Genomic DNA, 17,381 nt, shown 5'->3' on the forward strand with positions numbered 1-17,381 from the left:
CTCTTTTGATAAAAAAAAAAAATACAGCTTTACTGTGATGTAATTCATACACTATAAAACCCACCCATTTAAAGTGTACAATTCAATGGTTTTAAGTATATTTGCAGAGTTGTGCAGCCATCACTGCCATCTAATTTTTATCATATCCCAAATCATATACTCTTGACTGACTCCAATCTGTTATCCTATTTGCAGCTCAATTGATCTTTTAAAACTACCTAATCTGATTATGTCCCCCCGCTCCCCTACACACAAGCCTTCAGTGTTCTGTCATTTCCTTACAATAGACTGAACAGCTTTGATGTAGCCATCATCTGCTGCCACCTACCTCTCCAGCTCCATTTCATGTCACTCTCCGCCTACCATGGCACCAGGACGTAGCTGTCCTACGCTCTTTCCTTCTTCATGGGTCTCTACGTGCTCTTCTTTTTCTCTACCACCACCTATTCTCTACCATGTGCCCAACTTTTATATAGAAGCTCAATTTCTCAAGAAAAATGAACTCCCCTGCCCCTACCATACACCTAACAGGTCCATCTGTTAGCCTCAGACACCTCCTCTCAAATACATGCCCCATAGGACCGGGTTCTGGCACGCCACTGTGTTCCTAGTGCCTAGCATGACCCTAGGATGACGCCTGGCACTTTGCAGATGTTTCATTTATTCAACTAATACCATTGGGTACCTGCTCTTTGTCAAGTGCTAGGGAACAAGATCATGAACATCTCTTCCTTCCTAGAGCTTATATTGGAAAAGGGAGACAGAGTGTAAGGAAGTAAATCATAGGTCATTATTGGAGGGGCACTTAGATAAGATGGTCTGCAGAGGTCTTCTGAAGAGGTGGATAAATTGAGGAACAGATCTGTGCGAACATCTGGGTGAAGAGCGTAACAGCTGGGAGTAGTGGATGTGCGCTTGGCCTCTTGCTCTTGGCCTTCCTCTTCTCACCTGGAACACACTTGAACTGTCGGAGGTGGAAGGTCTCTCTTGAGACCCTAAGATGACAAGCATGAGAAGGCAAGTCGCTCGCTAAGGAGGCTGAGCAGAAAGACGGCCGGTACCAGCCCTGGATTACCTCTGGGCTTTTTTCACCTAAAAAAGTAAATCCATGATTTGTTCTAAAAATTGAGCTGCATGTAACCGAACAAACTGCATAAGCACAATATTTAAATAGTAGAGAGGAAAATACAGCGTTTAAAATAGTTAAAATAATTCAGAGTGGTTGCATCCAGGAGAGGGGAGAGTGCAGTGGAAATGCTGTTTTCTTTTTGGTATGATTGATGCTATATTGAGTTAGCTTAATTTGATGTTCTGGACAATGTATATGTATTAGTTTAATAAAATACAAATTAAGAAAAAAGAAAAGTGCCTTCCTAAATGGACGCTTTGGTTGCTTTCTATTTTACTTGAAATATTCCCACGAATCGATCCAAACTCTGTAACAGTTTGTTCATGATGTAGCTGGCCCTGGTCACCTTCCTGCCTCATCTTTCGTCACTTTCCTCTCTGTTTCCTAATTCCCAGGCACGTAACCTTCTTTCAGTTTTGTGAACACCCCTTCAGTATATTTGCACATGAAGTTTCCTCTGGGTCAGTCAGGGTCCCAGCAGGAAACAGATAATAGCTTTAAACTTGGTAGCTCAGGTGAATTTAATAAAGGGCGGGGTCTAAGGAACCAACAAGGGGTAATGTGGTACCCTGGGGTTTGCAACAGTTTGTAGCCATCTATCCTCAGGCCTGAAGGACCAAGGAGAGCAGCTATGTGGAGAAGGTCCCCTGATAAGAACTTTGGGAGAACAAAGCTGATAACCAGTGTGTATTGGGACACTAATATTGCAGTGCTCACTGTTAATTAAATTGACTGGGACAGTTGGTATAGGAAAATATCCTACCTGTCTATTACACGTTGTGTTTGAAGGCCTGTTTATCTTTTGTGAAAGGCTCTGCTCTTCCTTGCTAAGTTGCTGGTGGTCACATGGGTTGGGGCCTCACAGGGAACGTGTTGAAGCCTCATGCAGGAGAGGCTTCTTGGTCTTTAAAGTCCAGGTACTGGTATAGTTCAGCACTTGAGTTTAAAACTAGGGCACAATCAGTACTGATCTGGGAGGTGCCTCTGGCAAATTGGCCTGTGAAGAGTATCCTTGGTTCCTTGCCCTCTGGAGAGCCAATGCCTCTTCACTGGGGTGGATGAGCAGGACAGACAGGGTGACCTGGCTCTCCCAGAACAGAGTGAACTGATAAGGTAGGTGCTGTTGTTGAAGTTGGTCACCTTTCCTGCAGCACCTGCCTCCAGGGCTGGGGAACACATCCTGGCCCTCAGGAGATCCCTGCTATATTGCTTCCTGTATCCCAAGTGATCCCTCACCTCCAGCAGGACGTCCAGCTGGTCCCCACTGCAGTATGTGTGTCAAGGGTGAAGGGTGGTGGCTGTGCTGTGTGTGGCGCTGGTGGTGGTGCTCACGTGGGTGAAAGGTCTGAGTAGGATCAGCTGGTCTAGTTTCTTCACGATTTCCTGGATTCTCAGCTCAGTTTCTGTTGGTGAAACTTCTGAATTCAGGGATGCTTTAGGGTGTCAGATACCATGAAGGGGTCTGTGACGCAGAAAGGCAGGCATCTTTTATCTGTACCCAAACTGAAATGGCAAAAAATGTGACATATTATGTGGACATAGTTGAACCTGTTTTTATTTGATTAACATTAATAATAGATTCATATCTTTATTCCTGTATAACCATTGAAATGTCCAATCTAGGAATTGGCTGTAATTAAAATGCTGATTAAGTAAATCATTTGAGTCAGTTGTATAATTTTTATTTTAACCACTTGTTCCATAGGATATTTAAACTCATTTAAAAACATTAACTTAAAAATCTATGCTAAATTTATTTATTTATTTTTATGCTAAATTTATTTTATTAAGGAATGATTGCAATTGCAAATTGAGAGAAGTAATTATTTTTTTTTTTTTTTTTTTTTTTTGTGGTTTTTTGGCCGGGGCTGGGTTTGAACCCACCACCTCTGGCATATGGGACCAGCGCCCTACTCCTTGAGCCACAGGTGCTGCCCTGAGAGAAGTAATTATTAAGAAATATGACAGAGTGTCTGAGTCCTAATAGAATAAAAGGAAAAACCACAGTGGGAAGAAAAACCAAACAGGTTCAATAACAAAAGGCAAATTTCATTTTTTGTAAAAATTCATTAAATTTTGGATCTGTGTCATATAAACATGGCATAAAATTCAAAAGATACAAAAGGGAATAAAGTGTGAAATAAACTTCTCTTTCACTCCTGCCTCCTGACATGTTTTCCTTCCCAGTATTAATCATCCTCATCTCCTTTATAAGTATCTTTCTAGAGCCTGTGTGTATATATGTACCTGTGTGTATATATGTACCTGTGTGTATATGTGTACCTGTGTGTATATATGTACCTGAGTGTATATGTGTACCTGTGTGTATAATATGTACCTTAGTGTATATGTGTACCTGTGTGTATATGTGTACCTGAGTGTATATGTGTACCTGTGTGTATAATATGTACCTTAGTGTATATGTGTACCTGTGTGTATATGTGTACCTGTGTGTATATGATGTACCTGTGTGTATATGTGTACCTGTGTGGATATATAGTACCTGTGTGTATATATGATGTACCTGTGTGTATATGTGTACCTGTGTGTGTATATATGTACCTGTGTGTATATGTGTACCTGTGTGTATATGTGTACGTGTGTATATGTGTACCTGTGTGTATATATGATGTATCTGTGTGTATATGTGTACGTGTGTGTATATGTGTACCTGTGTGTATATATGATGTATCTGTGTGTATATATGTACCTGAGTGTATATGTGTACCTGTGTGTATATATGTACCTGTGTGTATATATGATGTACCTGTGTGTATATATGTACCTGAGTGTATATGTGTACCTGTGTGTATATGTGTACCTGTGTGTATATGATGTACCTGTGTGTATATGTGTACGTGTGTGTATATGTGTACCTGTGTGTATATATGATGTATCTGTGTGTATATATGTACCTGAGTGTATATGTGTACCTGTGTGTATATGTGTACCTGTGTGTATGTGTACCTGTGTGTATATATGATGTACCTGTGTGTATATATGTACCTGAGTGTATATGTGTACCTGTGTATATATATGTACCTGAGTGTATATGTGTACCTGTGTGTATATGTGTACCTGTGTGTGTATATGATGTACCTGTGTATATATGTGTACCTGTGAGTATATATGTACCTGTGTGTATATATGATGTACCTGTGTGTATATGTGTACCTGTGTGTGTATATGATGTACCTGTGTGTATATATGTACCTGAGTGTATATGTGTACCTGTGTATATATATGTACCTGAGTGTATATGTGTACCTGTGTGTATATGTGTACCTGTGTGTGTATATGATGTACCTGTGTATATATGTGTACCTGTGAGTATATATGTACCTGTGTGTATATATGATGTACCTGTGTGTGTATATGATGTACCTGTGTGTATATGTGTACCTGTGGGTATATATGTACCTGTGTATATATGATGTACCTGTGTGTATATGTGTACCTGTGTGTATATGATGTACCTGTGTGTATATGTGTACCTGTGTGTATATATGATGTACCTGTGTGTATATATGTATGTGCATATACACACATTCACATTACATATATTCTCCCACCTTTTACATAAAGTCTCACTTTGTTGCCCTGAGTAGAGTGCTGTGGCATCAGAGCTCACAGCAACCTCAAACTCTTGGGCTCAGTGATCCACTTGCCTCAGCCTCCCAAGTAGCTGGGACTACAAATGCCTGCAAAATATCCAGCTATTTTTAGAGATGGGGGTCTTGGTCTTGCTCTTGCTTAGGCTGGTTTCGAACTCTTGAGCTCAAGCGATCTACCCACCTCAGCCTCCCAGAGTGCTGGGATTATAGGCATGAGCCACTGTGCCTGGCCTGTGCCTTGCTTTGTAGTGTAACAGTGTATTTTGAATATCTTTTTATTTCAGTACATTTTGAATGTCCCCAGTCATCTATTGAAATGGACATAAAGTCTTTCATTGGATGGATGTACCATTCTTTCTTTAATCGGTCTCTGATTGGAGGACATAAAGATTTTCCCAGTCTTTTCTAATATAATATTAAAAGTCATTATCACATATTTGTATCCTGGAGATGGTATTACTGGGTTGAACTTTTAAGAGCATTTGTGTGTGTTCTGAAAAATAGAAAGTTTCATGTTTTGGTTTTAGAGATTTTCTTTTTATAAATTTAATAAATTTGTAGGTGTAATACATTTATGTAAAACATTTCCTCTTTATTTGGCAGTACTTATCAAATCCCTAACATAAGCAGTGACCAAAATCTTTGTTTATGCTTCCTTGCGCCAATGTTATCCTCTCACATTTTTGTTTACTTATCTTTTTGGCTACCCCTATTTACTTAAAAATTATTTTTTTTCTTCCTTGAGATAGGGTGTTGTTCCATTGTTTAGTCTAGATTGCAGGGATGCAAATATAGCTCACTGTACCCCTGAACTCCTGGGCTTGAATGATCCTCCTGCCTCAGCCTCTTGAGTAGCTAGGACTCTAGGCGGGTGTCACTGGATAATTAAAAATTTTTTTAGAGATGAGGTCTTGCTATGTTCTATGTTGCCCAGGCTGACCTTGAACTCCTATCCTCAAGTGATCTTCCTGCTTTGGCCTTCCAAACTGCTGAGACTACTGCAAAAAAAAAAAAAAGTTCTAATTAATTATATATGTAAATATATTATTCATTAAAATATATTAAATAATGTCTTTTAATACCAGGCTAAATGATAAGAAAACATCTGACCTGTCCTTCCTCCAAATTTTTAAATTTATATTTCTTTCTTTTTTTTTTTTTAGAGACAGAGTCTCATTTTGTTACCCTCAGTAGAGTGCCATGGCATCACAGCTCACGGCAACCTCCAGCTCTTGGGCTTAGGCAATTCTCTTGCCTCAGCCTCCCGAGTAGCTGGGATTGCAGGTGCCTGCCACCATGCCCAGCTATTTTTTGTTGCAGTTTGACCAAGGCTGGGTTTGAACCCACTACCTTTGGTATATGGGGCTGGCACCCTACTCACTGAGCCACAGGTGCCGCCCTAAATTTATATTTCTATATTGTTAACAGTTTATAATATCCACATTCTATTTTCCTTTTTTTTTTTTTTGGCTGGGGCTGGGTTTGAACCCGCCACCTCTGGCATATGAGACCTGCGCCCTACTCCTTGAGCCACAGGTGCCGCCCCCACATTCTATTTTCCAATCAGTTTTGTTTTATTTTGTTTTTTGATTAGTGCTATAGCTAAGAGAATTCAGTATCCATCATCATTCTGTTTATAAGAACTTTTACTATTTTTATCTTGTTAGGTAAAGCTGGTCTTTTACATTAAAAAAAAATGTGCTTATGGGAACTATATCCCCTGAGTTTGTTGTAATAGTTAGATTTTTTTTTTAAAGTTAGATCTATAAATAACCTGGGATTTATTTGATATGTGGTGAGGTAAGAATACAAATTAACTTGTAACCTCCAGTAATGTACAATATCTAGTGAAATATTTTTCTTATTACTTCTTTAACCTTCAGAAAGATGAAACTGTCCAAGACAGAAATGAAGAATTAATATATGCTTTCTTCTGAGGACACTGAGACTTCAAAAAGAAAAACATGTGTTCCATGAATTAGGGGTTACCGAAGAGAAAATAGTTCAAATAATTAACTACAGTGTATAGGTTGGAGAAAAAGGAAATTGGGGCTAGAAGGCATCTTGATAAAATGTTGAAAGAAAGTAGCAGGAACAAGGAAACAATGCCTGGGACATAAAAGGAATTCAATTCACTTTTGTTTACTGAATCTGCGCCTGAATTCAAAGTTTCTGGGAAGTATAATGAGAGTGAAAGTATAAGGAATGAGATTAAGAGGCTGTGTTTAGAAAGTAAGTGTGAAATGGCAATCTTTCTCCTGTCAAGCAATTCGGGTGAAAACGAGGTTCAAGGTGTGGCCCTCAAGGTGAGTTGTCAAAACAAATTAGATGCGAAGATCACTGGCATTTCAAAAGAAAAATCTCCAGGAAGCTCGAGTTTTGAATGGGCTTGGATATAAGGTAAACCTTCAGGATAATAGGAGGGTTTGGGGGGAAATGATGAGGATTTAACAAGTTATCAGTGGCTAAGATTATCCAGTGAATGGGGGGAAACAGTTGACTCAGAGTCGAAAATCCAGGCAGTCGGCTGCTAATCATTGTACACCCCAACCCCTCCCAGTTGTGTGTGCACGCATAGGTGTGTGTGTGTATATGTGTGTGTGTTTTGGGGTTAGAGGGAACTGTTACTTTATTTGTTACAATCCTGGGAGTTGGTGCAGAGTCTGAGGAACAGACAAAAACGCTTAGAATCTGTCTTATATTGGGATATCCAAGCAAAGATAGGGCATGGAAGAACCCATTGAAGAGCAATTGAAAATTTAATAGGAGTCACAAGTTAAGAGAAAGTAGGTTTAACTCTATTCAAGTCATTTACTCTGGTCTCTAACATTACAAAGTTATGGGTAAACTGAGGGAATACTAAATATTTCCCAATCAGAAAATCCTCCCCACCCACCATATATCACCAGGGAATGTAATGCTATGCTCTTGGGCTGACCTGGGACAGATTGAATCTCAATTTATTGAATAAGTGGGGAGAGAAAGTAAACCTTTTGGGAATCTTGACAGTTGTCAAAATGATCTATGCCATGAGCCATAACGGAAGTGACAGCTTTATTTTGTGCACCATCTTGTTTGAAACTGCATGCTAAGTCTCATGGGAAGATTTTTGTACAAGCTACCCCTTCTGATCACTTCCCCTCCTTTCCTTCTGGGTTGCTTCCTCTGTACGGCCTCTTTTGCCTCCCTGAACGCTACTCGTTGTTCTAGTCTTGGGTTAGATATTACTTCCCTGAACCCTCCACTCCAGGCCAGGGTGGGTGCTCCTATGGTCCCCACTCCCACCGGCCCCCTGGCCCCCTTCTGTACTGCTATCACACAGTCTTTTTTATTTATTTATTTTTATTGTTGGGGATTCATTGAGGGTACAATAAGCCAGGTTACACTGATTGCAATTGTTAAAGTCCCTCTTGCAATCATGTCTTGCCCCCATAAAGTGTGACACATACCAAGGCCCCACCCCTCTCCCTCCGTCCCTCTTTCTGCTTTTCCTCCCCCCCCAATCGTCATTAATTGTCCTCATATCAAAATTGAGTACATAGGATTCATGCTTCTCCATTCTTGTATCACACAGTCTTTGTAATAGTTTGATACTGATACTCTCTCTAGACCACCAGTTCATGAGGACAGGGACCACATCTGTCTGGCTTAGCCCTGTGCCTCCTATCTCAAGGCCGACCATGTAATATTTGTTGAGTAACTGAGTAATCACTGAATGACTGAATCTCAGACCAGAAGCTGGTTCTTCGTCACGGCTGCTTCAGCTTCTTCTCTGTTGGAATCTTTCAAGTTCTCAGTTTGTGTCATTAGTAGAACCAAAAAGGAAGGGAATTGACACAAGGTGATGAGTGGCTGGATGTAAAATTTTTTGGGAGAGTCAAGCTTCCTGATTCATAGATCATTTGTTTCTTCCCTGCATTATAATGTCAGCTCCATGATTCTCCTCCCTTACTCAGAAATCAGGAGGTAGAAAGAAGTTTCCAGTGATTATTCTTCACCGTAATCGTGGACATTTGGTCCCTAGCTCCTACATGATCATGTTACTACAGGTGGTCCTTGGGTTACAAATAAGATAGATTCTGTAGGTTTGTTTTGAGTTTGGAGTTGGAACAGGTAAATTTATCTATTAACTATAATAGATTCTGTTCATAACTCTGCATTGTACATCAGTCGGATGTTTGTAACTCAGGGACTTATTGTGATAGCCTCCAATCATAAGTGCAAGTCAGATTTAAAAAAACTATGACGGGGTTTTGGGTCATCACATGAGCAAGTTTTGGTGTGAGGAACAAAGAGGCTTGACACTAAACCAGTGTTGGGGGATTGAGGAACTCTGGGAGGAGCCCTCCTGAGCTAACCTGGAGTCGGTATTTATTATCCTAAAGCAGGAAGAAGTAGTTAAAAGTTACTCATCAGACACCAGCACTAAAAAAGGGAAACATGGAAAGGGTCAGAGACAGAATGTCTCCAACTTGTTTTTGCAAAATCTAAGACCTTAAGCAAAGACCTCTGCCTCCAGGGTCAAGAGACCTTTGGAATCTAGAGAATCTTTGCCAGGACCATTGCCCTGGAATTGCCACACCTCAGTACGCGTCCCCCCAGGAGGCCAGTCTTCTGATTTGCACGTACACAATGCACATGTCCTTCTTGTAATTCTCTACGTCTCTCAAGCTGGAAGCGAGTCTTATGCTAAAGATCAGGGCACAATTTTCCTACCAAATTGATGTTGTTAACTTGGGGACTGCCTCCATTTCATCTTGATGTTTCCTGTTCTCACTTTGCAGATTTATTACTGCATTGAGTAATTCCTAAGATGGCCAGCACCCCCCCCCCCCTTTTTTATGACCACTCCCTTCTGTTCTGCTTCACAGTATGTTCTGGATATACAGAGATGCAGCCTCATTCATTTGACAAACAGTTCTTACTTCCTCCTTTCCTTGTGCCTGGCCCTGTGCGAGGGACTAGGAATGAATAAAATGGTCCCAAGGACAGAGTTGGGCTGCGGCTGTGCATCTCCACGGAGGATGCTGTGTCTACTCTGGAGGGATGGAGGAGAATGGACAAACCACGGCTTGGGAGGCAGGAGGGAGGGGGCGAAAGAGGCTCCAAAGTAGCCCACAGGGCCCTTTAGGCAAGGGGCAGGGGGTTTCTGAAAACCGTCCTAACCGAAGCCTCAGCGGCACCCCCAGTGGATCTGGGATCTGCTCGTCCTCCTCCTTGCTGTGGCCACACGAGCACCAGGATGACGCACAGACTGTGGATTACAGAGAGACTCTTGAGAATATTGGGAACAAAGCCGACAAAGTTTGAGCTGCGTTGGGCCCCCTGGGAGGTTGGCGTGGGCTCTGTGGTCTGCCATGAACCGAAGTGTTCCTGCCCTTGGGTTGAACGTGGCCCCCGCTGTCTGGTGTTCATCTTCAGGGCGCGCTCCTTCCCTTGCCAAGTGCTGCAGTCAAAACGATTGAGCCTCTGAGCTCAGGAGCAGTGGCCGGAATCCCCGTGCTCAGCAACCATCCGCCTTGCCTCTCCGTGATCTGCTGACAGGTGCAGAAAACTTCAGGACGAGCTCAGCATATTCAGCCCCACAGCAATGGAGCTATAATCTAGGTTTTACATTTTTAGGCTATAAAACAGGGGTGTCCCACCTTTTTTCCCCCTCTGTCGTGCATTGGAAGAATTAGAGTTGCCTCGGGCCGCACAGTAAATACGCAAACACTAACAAAATCTGATGAGCCACAAGAAGGTCTGGGCATTGCTTTTCGTGATATCCAATACCACGGATAAGCAAAAGAAGCCCTCACAAAATCAGCACGCAGCCTGCGGCCGCAGCTGGAACACCACTGCTACACCGCCCCAGGGCCACACGGAGCATTTCAATAAAGAAGAACCCTGCCTTTAAAGACTGCCGGCTGCAGGTGGAGACCGGAGAAATAAATCTGGACAGAGACAGAATGTTCTTATTGTCTATAAGGGAACCTTGTTTTTGTGAATTGGATTTTTGTCTGTTTTTTTTTTTTTTTTTTTAAATCTTGTGGCATATATGTATACTTTGAAATTAAAAAAAAAATTTTTTTTTTTTTTTTTTTTTTGAGACAGAGCCTCAAGCTGTCACCTGGGTAGAGTGCCCTGGTGTCACAGCTCACAGCAACCTCCAACTCTTGGGCCCAGGCCATTCTCCTGCCTCTACCTCCAAAGCAGCTGGGACTACAGGCACCCGCCACAACGCCCAGCTATTTTTTGGTTGCAGCCTTTGTTGTTGTTTGGTGGGCCCAGGCTGGATTTGAACCCGCCAGCTCAGGTGTATGTGGCTGGTGCCAAGCCTGAAATTACAATCTTAATTGTTGGAAAAGAATGAGGGGAACTGAGGAATGGGGGTGTCATCACCTTTCTCTGAGTTATCTATTTCCATTTATTGATGTCTGAGTGTCAACAATCTTGGCTTACTTAGGGGAATAAGGGAAATTATTTTGATTTTGATTTTCGTGAATTAAGGGAAACGTTTTTGGGAAAAACATAAAGGAAGCTTGTAAATCAATGTTTGCAAATTTATGTACCTTGGCTCCTCTCAAATGTAAGTTAATTTTCTTTTATATTGAATATAAGGTGAGGTAACTAAAAATTAATTTCTTGGGGTTACTATGAAATGTTAAACATTTACACATTAAGGGTTGTTTTTTTTTTTTTTGTAGAGACAGAGTCTCACTTTATGGCCCTCGGTAGAGTGCCGTGGCATCACACAGCTCACAGCAACCTCCAACTCCCGGGCTTAAGCAATTCTCTTGCCTCAGCCTCCCGAGTAGCTGGGACTACAGGCGCCCGCCACAATGCCCAGCTATTTTTTGGTTTCAGTTCAGCCGGGGCCGGGTTTGAACCCGCCACCCCCGGTATATGGGGCCGGCACCTTACCAACTGAGCCACAGGCGCCGCCTACACATTAAGGTTTTAAAGAATTATTTCTCTAGTTAATTTCATATAATGTGACAGCCTTTGAGATCTGCTTAGCATACAAATAAATCTCTGAACTTCAATTTCTTCCGTGTTTAATTCCAAGCTTTAAATGAGATGGTATATGAAAAATGCTTACCTAATTTTAGCACATAGTTATATTCAATAATTCCCTCTCTTCCCATAGCAGCTTAATTAGCGGTTTGCCATGACCCCTGTGAGTTTAACATAAATAATTGGAAGCAGAATCCTAATGTTCACCAAAAAAGGAAATAAAGGGAAAGGAAGAGATTGGGGTGAGGGGGAAAAATGAATTTGGGTTTTAGTCACAATGAGGTTGAGGTTCCTGTATAAATACCAAAATCGAGGTGCCTTGTAGATAGAATGTGAGTTTGGAATTCAGGAGAAAGGTCTGGAGGGAAGATGTTCAGTTTGGACATCTAAGATGAGGAGTCATTAATATTTGCTCACACACAAAGAGAACTCCCGTACACCGTTGGTGTGAATGTAAATTGATACAGCCATTATGGAAATGAGTATGGCGGTTTCTCAAAAAATTAGCGACAAGGCCAGTTATGGTGGCCTCATGCCTATAATTCTAGCAGGGGGGAGGCCGAGACAGGAGGATCGCTTGAACCTAGGAGTTCAAAGCCAGAATGAGCAACATAGTGATACCCTGTCTTAACAAAAAATTAAACAATCAGCTAGGCAGGGTGGCCCACCACTTTAGTCCCAGCTACTCAGGACGCAAGGGAGGAGCATCACTTGAACCGAGGAGTTTGAGGTTGACATGATCTAGGATGAAACACTGTAGCCCTGGTGACAAACTGAGACCATGTCTCAAAATTTAAAAAAAAAGATTAGGGCCAGGGGTGATGGCTCATGCCTGTAATCTTAGCACTCTGGGAGGCCAAGGCAGGTAGATTGCTTGAGCTCACGAGTTTGAGACCAGCCTGCACAAAAACTGAGACGCTTCTCTACCAAAAATAGAAAAAAACGAGGCAAGAGGATGGCTTGAGCTCAAGAGTTGGAGGTTGCTGTGAGCTATGATGATGCCATGGCACTTTACCCAGGGTGATAGCTTGAGACTCTGTCTCAAAAAAAAAAAAGATTAATGTATACCCCCATAGAAAATGAAACCAGCTGCTCATGGAGGTATCTGTGCTCAAGTTCACTGCAGCATTATTCATAGTAGCCAAGTTACAGAAAGACCTCAATGCCTGTCAATGGATGAATGAATGAAGAAATTGTGTACGTGAATAATGGAGTATCATTTAGCCTTAGAGAGGAGCTACTACTATTTGCAACAATATGGATGAACCTGGAAGACATTATGCCGTGAAATAAGCCATACACAGAAAGAATACTGCACAATCTCACTCATATGGAACAAAGGAAGTTGAATACTTAGAAATACAGTAGAATGGTGGTTACCAGGGATGGAGGTGTGGGAAGAAAGGGAGATGGAGCTCAGCGGGTCCAAACTTACAGACATGTAGGATGAGTAAGTCTAGAAATCTGCTGTACAGTGTGAGGACCATAGTAAATATTGTATGAAAAGTTGCTAAGAGTAGATTTTAGTAGATTCCCATAAAAAAGGGTAACTGAAGTGATGGATATGTTAATTTGCTTGATTGCCATAACTTTACTAGGTATATGTGTATCAAAATATTATATACCTTCAATACATAGATAATGAAAATAAGTTTAAAAATAACTATATAAATAAAAATTTTAAAGAAAAATGTCTTACACAAAATACAAATATGTATTCAAATACATCACAGTCCTTCCTGCCTCTGCAGGGGTCTGCCTTCTGTCCCTTCTAACCAGAATGCCTCTGGCCACCTGTCAAACTTCTATTCACCCTTCACAACCCAGTCTGAATTTCACTCCTGGGAAGCTTTCCCTGGCTCCCCCAGAAGAGCAATGTTTCCATAGTATTTTTATATTTGCTCTGGAATAGGAAAGAAAATGTATATTTAAAAAAGATCTGTCTTCTCTGATAGACTGTGTGTGAGCAGCCTGAGGAAAGAGACTAAGTTTTGCTTTGTATTCTTTCTTGAGGAGGACTTATCCAAAAACATTTCTGGATCCAAGCTTTCCGGTCCCTTTAGAAAGCTTCAGAGTCTACTGCCAGGATTCAGTTCTAATGGGATAAGAACAGAAGACAGGACACACACAGGATGCTGACATGCACCTTACAATCAGACATTGATTATTATCAGTGGGCTTGTTGAATTAACCCTTAACCAAGTGAGAAAGAAAGCAGGTTTTCTGGAAAATGTCTTTAGGAAAGTACGGGTAATTTGAAAAATAGTTATCCAAATTTAATATTTGTCATATGAAATGATCGTACAGTGTGCCTGGCTGTGATTCTCGAGATTGTTAGGTCCGTCCTTTCACCTTGTGTGCAAGCTGGGTCACATGCCCAGCAGCTCAGGGTTTGTTGTTGGAGTTCTTTGCTGATAGTTTTGGTCTCATAAGAGAAGGATATTTAAAAAAAAATTTAAAAAAGAAGAGAAGGAGATCTGTAAACCTTGTCCCTCCTTCCATATTAATGAGATGCATATTAATACATTAATATGAGTGATTTTCTAATTCTGTCATTGCTTCCGCATTCATTAGCTATAATCCTTCTGCAGAGGAGAACTTTCCTTCATCTCTTAGGGCTATCGATTTTCTCTTTAACAGGAAAAGACGATAAGTGTTCATATTTTTCTCTTTAATTGACAATTTTTAGAGTAAAGATACAGCTAACTCCGCTAATGACTTGTGAAAGTTTTTTCTTTTTTCTTTCTTTCCTTTTTTTTTTTTTTGTAGAGACAGAGTCTCACTTTATCGCCCTTGGTAGAGTGCTGTGGCTTCACAGCTCACAGCAACCTCCAACTCCTGGGCTTAGGCGATTCTTTTGCAGCCTCCCAAGTGGCTGGGAGTATAGGAGCCTGCTACAACGCCCAGCTACTTTTTTTTTTTCAGTTTGGCCGGGGCTGGGTTTGAACCTGCCACCCTAGGTATATGGGGCCGGCACCCTACCCACTGAGCCACAGGTGCAACCCGAAAGTTTTTTCTTGTATGCCTCTTTTTTTTTTATTGTTATGAACGCTTGGATTTTATATATTATGTATTTCAGTCTACTGTGGTCATTATTCTTCTTGATGCCATTTATGACCAATGAAGAGATACCTTTGGGTCACTTCTTATATTCTGATATAACTCTGTTTATCTTTGATAATTTACTTTCTGCCATAACAAGGTATCCAGGCTCATGATATACATTTTTTTTCTGCCCCAGTCTTAGAATCAGCCTTTCCTTCAAGGATGCCTGTTTTCTTTTAGTGAAGGAAGGGTTCTTAGAGACCACAATCTGGGTGTTAGGAGTGATTATTGTCAACGGCTACTATTACTTCTAGGCCTTTTCAATAGATAGAACTAGGAAATATGTATATTTGGAAAAAGAAAGAATCATGAATTTGTACAGATATTTCCACATCAATTTAACAACATGTTTTAAAAAAAACTTTAATTTTTTAATTTGTATCTTTTTTTTATACTAAAAATCTCATTTCTTAGTGTTATTCATAAAGGCATTTGCTTTTTCCAATAAAATGTAAAGAAGATTTGCAAAATACCAATGTTAATTTTAATAAAAAAAAGACTATTGTGTGAAGCTTGGCACTTTTTTCAGTTCTATTTATCCTTAGAATATATTCCCTTATGGAAATGCAGTTTAAGTGTTGTTCTTAAATTCATTCAACATAAAGACAAAAAAATTTATTTTATGTCACCATCTTAATTTGCAGTTAGGCTTATTTATTTCTTGGTTTTAAGAAGTTACTTTTTCTTTTTTTGGATATAATTTTTAAATGCGTGAATCACGTATGTGGTTCTAAAATCAAAATTATGTAACAAGGCATATTAAAAGAAGTCTTATTTCTACTGAATTCTCCATGTTTTTATGAATGGCTTTCATTCAGCTTTGATTTCTCTCCCAGTGGGTTTTTGTTTTTTGCTGCTATATGTATTATATATGTCTCTATCCTTCCCTTTTTTTTTAATTATAAATCCTTCCCTTTTTTATTACTCAAGAGGTTGCATCTGTATATTGCAGCGTTCTCTTCTCCTTTAATAATCCATCTTGGAAACCCCAGCATCACAGCTGATAGAGCTTTTCCTATTTATTTGTTAGAGCTGCATTGCATTTTCTTTTATGAGAGGATGCATCATAATTTTTTCCCCCCAATCTTGCTGTTTCTGCACATTTGGTTTGTTTGCCAATCTTTTCTATTGCAAATCATGCTCTAATGAATAACCTTGTACATAGTCATTTCATATTTTTGCTGGCCTCTTGGGGAGTCTTGGGTCAAAGGTAAATGCATGGGTAGTTTTTCTAAGTATTGCCAAATTTCCTTCCATAGCTGCTGCAGCACCTTGGTTCCCATCAGCGATGCTAAGAGCGTCTGTTTCTTCACAGCCCCATCAACACTCTATGTCTTCAAACTTCTGGGTTTTTATCAGTTTAATAGATGAGAAATGGTCTCAGTATGATTTAGACACTCATTTCTTTTTCTATATGGAAGGGCCATTTTTATGTCCACTACTGAATTGCCCACTTCCATCTTTTGCTATTTTTCTATCTGGGTCTTTCTGTTTCTCACCTTTGAAGAGCTCTTTACATAATAAGCATATTTAGTTTATTGTCTAGGATATAGGTTGCAAGGGTCTTTCCCCTATTTGTCATTTATCTTTTGACTTTGCTTGTAGTTTTGGGAGGACATGTAAACTATTTTAAAAAATACAGTCCAATTTATCAATCTGGATTTTATGTTAGTTGAATCAGAGAAAAGAGAGTCAACTTTTATATCTGTGTATTCTTTTTTTTTTTTTTTTGTAGAGACAGAGCCTCACTTTCTGGCCCTTGGTAGAGTGCCGTGGCCTCACACAGCTCACAGCAACCTCCAACTCCTGGGCTTACGCGATTCTCTTGCCTCAGCCTCCTGAGTAGCTGGGACTACAGGCGCCCGCCACAACGCCTGGCTATTTCTTGTTTGCAGCCATCATTGTTGTCTGGTGGGCCCGGGCTGGATTCGAACCTGGCAGCTCAGGTGTATGTGGCTGGCCCCTTAGCTACTTGAGTCACAGGCGCCAAGCTTATTTTGAAGTTTTGTACACATTTCTAAACATACTATAAGTTTTACACAGTAAATATTTAAAAAATACATTTACTATAGACCAAAAACTAGAATTTTTTTCTAAGATTAAATACAATGAAAGATGTCCATGATTTTTATGCAGAGATATCATGCCACTTTTTTGGTTTCTTTCTTTTGAGACAGAGTCTCACTCTGTCACCCTGGCTTCATTGTAGCTCACAGCAACCTCAAACTCTTGGGCTCATGCGATCCTCCTACTTCGGTCTCCCGAGTAGCTGGGACTATAGGCACCCACCATGATGCCCAGCTAGTTTTTCTATTTTTAATAGAGAAGGGGTCTCACTACTGTTCAGGCTGGTCTTGAACTCCTGAGCTCAAGCAATCCACTTGTCTCAGCCTCTCAGAGTGTTAGGCATGAGCCGCTGTGCCCAGACCCAATACCATATCATTTTAATTGTGCTGCCTGCTTATTTATTTCTACTATTTCCTCTACTGTGAGGAAAGCTATTAATTTTTGTAGGTTGGGCTTTTGCTTGGCTA

At 40.6% G+C, this 17,381-nt stretch overlaps 1 pseudogene; it reads right to left on the reverse strand.

The window, feature by feature from the left end:
* Positions 1–1,924: 1,924 nt before the first annotated feature.
* Positions 1,925–10,615, reverse strand: LOC128588849 (NXPE family member 1-like; annotated as a pseudogene).
* Between the last annotated feature and the right edge of the window lie 6,766 nt (positions 10,616–17,381).

This window comes from Nycticebus coucang, chromosome 6 (assembly GCF_027406575.1).
Source record: "Nycticebus coucang isolate mNycCou1 chromosome 6, mNycCou1.pri, whole genome shotgun sequence".
Classification (NCBI taxonomy): domain Eukaryota; kingdom Metazoa; phylum Chordata; class Mammalia; order Primates; family Lorisidae; genus Nycticebus; species Nycticebus coucang.